We start from the raw sequence: 6,000 nt of genomic DNA, 5'->3' as shown, positions 1-6,000 counted from the left end.
TTACGGATGGTTACTTTCCCAAGAAAGAATTCGAAGGATAATTTGAGTTTTCAAAATTATCTCAATTTTTTTAGCTCACTGTGAAATATTTATCATTATTATTATTATTATGACACCTCCAGGGAGTTCAAAGACTCATCGAGGGAGGGCATCTACTCCACAATTCTCCGTCTCTAAAACCAACTACTTTCGTCATTTACACCAACGTTATCTACCATCATCGACTACCACCACTAGTATTTTCATAGATAATCACAAACATCCATATCCACGACGGGATTCCAACCCGCAGCCTTTTGGCTGTAGAGTGGATACGCTAACCACTCGGCCAACCAGGTCGGGTATATATTATTCAAGTAAATATCCTTCATAAATATTATTCAAGTAAATATTATTTAAGTTCGTATAACCTAATTCAAGAAGATCTTTTTGTACTGTTACTTTATAATAATAATTATCATTTTCCTAATTAAAATACTAATTAATCAATAAAATAACGTACGAGTACATGTAAACAATTGTTTAATGTCACATCTTATGTAAACAACTGAGGACCTGGCAGTATAATCTCAGCACTTTTTTGTTTTTATAATTCTACGAAATTCCACCAAACTATGGGTTTAGTAATTCTACAAAAGTTTCCAAATATCCTCGTGAATGGCGGAAAAAAGATGGTAACTTTTGGCTTTTACCTCCTAGAACACTAGGGTTTTTTTTTTTTTTTTTAATCCTTAAAACAGACAAACCCACAGAAGAGTATACGCAGTTAGATGACAAAATGACTCCCAACTTTAGACATTCAAACTGATTACCATTTTGATGTCATAAATGATTGTTATTTGAAATAATTTGTGAAAAATTAGACTTTATTGTAGCATATTTCTTCATAAATCCAACATTTGTAGAGAGATAGTCTTCATTTGAGAGTTACAACGTGTTGGTTAAATTTTATTTTGAAATAATAGTCGTAAATAAGTGAAATCTGTGGCTTGACTGGATAGAAAACGATAATTTACTAATAAATTACAGTAATACTGTTTATGCAGCACTTCTTCTTCCTAACATGGAATTTAGATCAAGTGGCCTGTTCCGGTCTCATGCCATCTCTTTCTCGGTCTTCCGATTCTTCTTTTTCCACTTATATTTGTATAATATTTTTTGGTAGTCTGCTGTTGTCCATTCGATTTAAATGTTCTATCTATTTTTGTTTAAACTGTCTTATGTAGTAATTAATTGGTTTTATTTTCAGGGATTGTAAGATTTCTTCATTGTTTTATGGTCCCACTTGGTATATCCAGCTGTTTTTCTGAGGAACTTCATTTCTGCTTTTTTGAATTCGTTTTTCATCTTTCCTTTTCATGGTCCATGTTTCGCTTCTGTATAGTAGAGTTAGTTTTGACAAGACATTGTATAGTCTGATTCTAGTGTGTTTTCGTACTAGGGATGGCTTAAATATATTATATATTATGCCATTTACTTTCACAAAGTTTGATATTTGAGTGTCTATGTCTTTTTCTTCATCATATGATAAATCACATCCCAAGTATCTAAAAGTGTTTACTTGTTCTAGTATTTTATTATCTATCACCAGTTTACTTCTTATTGGGTTATCTTCTCCTTTGAATGCCATTATTTTTGTTTTTTCTTTACATATTGTCATATTATATTGTTTTGTGATATCATTTAATGATCTTTGTAAATCATCTTCTGAAGTAGCTAATACTCTTTGATCATCTGCAAACAGTAGTGTATCTATCTTCATTTGCAGGGTCATTTGTATACCAAATTTATGCACCACTGATTAGTTTTTAATTCTGTTGCATTAAGCTTGAGTCAAATGAGAGTATTGGCTCCTGTATTTATTTGAAACTGTATTTCGGATATCTCTTTAATAAAACGCCATTGGCAATACAATGCGATAGTTTTAAGAGCTCTTTTAAAACTACCGTATTGTACTGCCAATGGCATTTTATTAATATACGATTACATTTTTCTAGAATTTTATTATTTATAATGATCATGATATTCATGTTTTTTCAATATTTTTAATTTAGTTACTATCCCAATCACGTTTGTTCAAAAGTGACATCTTAAATTTTGATGGTAGATTGATATACATATTTCAAAACTATTCATTAGGCATTGATTAATGTAAAATAGCTCTTCACCTGATAAAACTAATGATCGTTTGACTAAGATAACAATTCCATCCTTATACTTCTATGGATTCTCATCGTAATGCATTTCTAATCCTGTCTGTTATGTTCTTTCAACTTCAGGTTCTCAGACCAGCTAGCTGGGGTTTGATTGTAAAAGCCTATAAAATCCCATACTGTGACTAGACTGATGAAGATCTTTGAAACGTTAGCTTTTACTGAGATTTTTATTTATTGTGCTGCTTAGTAAGTGGATTATACACTAGTCATTACATATGAATTTTCAAGTATAAATGCCTCTAAATTTTTCATTAGAAGCGACATAACGTCATTCTTCATAGGCAACAAGATAAGAACCTATTTAATTCATTTGTTTATGTAGAATAAATATGACTTCGTAATGCATTTTAATAAGATCTCCCCCTTGTAAATGTCATCTTATTCGACTGAATTTGTTAGGCAATGCTACACCACACAGACATAACGTATTCATTAGGTACGCCATTTCTGTACTCTCGAAAAATATTTAATAGTTTTTAAATTCTTCTGAGGTCAACAATATTTACATGATAATAAAATGATTCTAAACAGGTGAGCTGAAAAAAAAAAAAGAATGTATCTATTCCTCCCACCACATTTCTCAGAATCTTAGCATTGTGCACATGCTGAAGAACCGTGCTTCTCTCCTTACAACAGAGCAACATGACCTCCAGGAAGAACTATCCCTGATATCCAACAACCTTACCATGAATGGATTTCCTCGAAGACACGTCCACAAGATACTTTTCTCTGACCCCCCCCCCCACAAAGACAACGAGATGACATACGTTATATTTCTACCATCGTCTTTCCATACTTAGGGACAGTTTCGAATAAGATTGCAAAACTCTTTAGACCACATAAAATAAGAGTGGCCTTTAAACCTACAGAAACGATTAGATAATTCTTAAGATCTCCAAAAGATAGCCATCCTTTCTTCAAATATGCTGGAGTTTACAACATACCCTGCTCGTGCGGGTTGAATTACATCGGCCAGACTTCAAGGAGCCTTGAAATTAGCAAAAAGAACACATTGGTGATGTCAATAATAACAGAAAAGAAAAATCGGGATTAGCTTTTCACTTCTCAAGAAACGAACCATGTCATAGAGTGGGATAGAAGCACAATTCCTTATATAGAGGAGGAAGACTTTCGCTCCCGATTTATTAAAGAAGCCACAGCAGTTGCCCGCTGTACACAAAACCTTAACAGGAACCAAGGACTAATCTTGCCCGTGATCTGGAAGACCCTTATTAGATCTCTTAACTCACCAGAACTGAATTATAGCGCCAATTATAGAACGTTCCTAAATAAGAAGTGAGATCATGCACGCTCAACGCATGTTTTGTACGCGCTATGTTCTTTTGTCTAATATAATTTGAATCGGTTGATTATAGTTTGTAACAGTTTTTTACTTTTTAGTGCCTCACATCAGTTATGTACCCTGAAGATGCCAACAGCCTTAGTTGGTAAAACTAGTTGGTAAAGCATAGTTGTTTATTATATGTACTTGATCAATATAGTCCCATTAGAAGTCTTTTTATAACTGTTATGGTCAAGAAAATTAACATTTAGAAGAATGTATCTGTTTATAGTATCGCTTATGTCATTTTTTTTTCCTCGTCTATTTCTTAGTGTCTTGATAATTTCCATGGCAATAGGTTTGCAGAAGAGTTCTCTTTTTAGAATAGGCATATGAATGTCTTTCTTGAACAGCTAGAGGTCGCAGCCTTTGGGGGAAATGGGAACGGTGGGGGGGGGGGCAGGTAAGAACAAAGACAGTTGACGAGCAGATGCCTGAATTCTTGGATGAAAATGGAAGGATTGTGGCCAGTTTGGTTGAAGTAGCACTCCCCAGAATATCTGAATCGCTATCTGCAGAAAGGGGGACATGTCCATTTTGTTGTTATGGTTATATATCGCCACCATCTAGGAAAATGATTATGAACAAGGTGGTTTCTCGTTGCCTGCCTTGCCATACTATATCCTATGACTGTGTGTGTTCACGAGGCCTGTTTGCGAGATGAAAAACCCCAGATAAACTGGAGGGGAAAAACCTGCTTTCCACGCCCAAGACCGGCTAACTTGGCTATGGCAGATCCTTAAGCTAATGACGTCGTCGACGGGAATCGAACCTAGGACACTTCTTCCCCAGGCATATGGTTGCGAAGCCCAAAACCAAGGCTAGGAAGAACCAAAAATTGTATATAAGTTGATTTGTTGCACTTTTTTTTTTTCGTTTTTGAACTACTTCAGTAACTTTCTAGAGCTAAATATCTTTATAATCGTCTTCATTTCTTTATAATAATAGAATAAAGGCATTTTCGAAAATAAAATCGACATCTTCCCTTTCTGTAATTAGTAATTCACCACTGTGGATGAAGCATAAGAAACGAAAGTTTATGAGAAAAGAGGTGCGAGTCGGCAAGAGGGGGTATCTATTAAGCGGATTGGATAATATCAACAATTCTTCAGACAGTTTTGGTTGACAACTTCAAAGATAAGAACAGAATTGTAAGACTGAATGAATTTGAGATTAGAAGTATCATTTTTTTTAAATAACGAAACCTGTGGTGCGTTCAAGTTTGTTATTGCATCAGGTTACTTCACCTGGAAAGGTCAAATTTACAAGCAAGAGGAAGGAACAGCAATGGGATCGCCTTTATCACCAAACCTAGCAAATTTGTTTCTAGAACACCTTGAGGAAAAAATATTCACTTTTGAACCCAAACCAAAAATTTGGCTAAGATATGTCGATGACGTATTTGCAGTCTGGAATCATCCCGAACCTGAATTACAACTGTTTCTAGAATAAAATTAACCTTCTTCATCATCGCATCAACTTTACGTTAGAAAAAGAATCTCCACAGGGTATCTCTTTTTTGGATTTACACATCCAAAGAAAAGAAGACGGTTCCATCGCCACTTCCGTCTTTCGCAAGCCTACATTCTCAGGTCGCTACATTCACAATTCTTCTGCTCATCATCCATCTCAGAAATCAGGCATTATTAAATCACTAGTTTCCAGAGCACACAAATTCTGCTCCTCTGAAGAATCTTTAAACCAGGAATTAGAAGTTATCAAAAATACAGCCATCCTAAATGGATATAATCCCAAAACATCATCAGTCACTTCTCCACACATCAAACCAGACAGGAAGAAGTCCATAGGATTCCCATACCTTACGTCAAAGGCATCTCAGAACGTCTTTCTAAAATTATGAAGAAATACAATTTTGCCACCACTTACAAACCTATCAACCAAATTTACAACTTATTACCTTCTCCTAAGGACAAATTCTCACCCTTGATGTTACCTGGTGTTTATGAGATTCCATGCTCATGCAAATTATCTTACTTTGGACAGACAGGTAGGTCTGTTCAGAAACGCATCTCGGAACATCAAGACCACATTCGGCTTCTTAAACCGCAGAAATCTGGCCTCTCTCAACACGGAATTGAAAATTCAAACCATAGGATCCATTGGGAAAAGGCTAAACTTTTACATAGATCTATATTTAAACATGAACGTTTATACAAAGAAAGTTCTGAAGCCCTACTACACAGACCAAACCTAAACCGCAACGACGTTCTTACTATCTCTAAAGTATGGGAAATTATCATACAAAATTGTGTTAAATAATTTACTTTTTTTTTTTTTCTTGTACTACTTTAGCACGTTATGCACGTTTCATGAGATTCTATTGTAATCATGCGCCCTAACTGTATGTTATTCCTAATTTTTGTTTAAATACTGTACTGATGATGTCCTAAGATACTTAGGATGAAATATTTACAATTAAAT

The sequence above is a fragment of the Typopeltis vanoorti genome, chromosome 2 (assembly GCF_054136105.1).
Source record: "Typopeltis vanoorti isolate ZY-2024b chromosome 2, IOZ_Tvanoo_1.0, whole genome shotgun sequence".
In the NCBI taxonomy this organism is placed as follows: Eukaryota; Metazoa; Arthropoda; class Arachnida; order Uropygi; family Thelyphonidae; genus Typopeltis; species Typopeltis vanoorti.
This window is presented reverse-complemented; position numbering follows the sequence as displayed.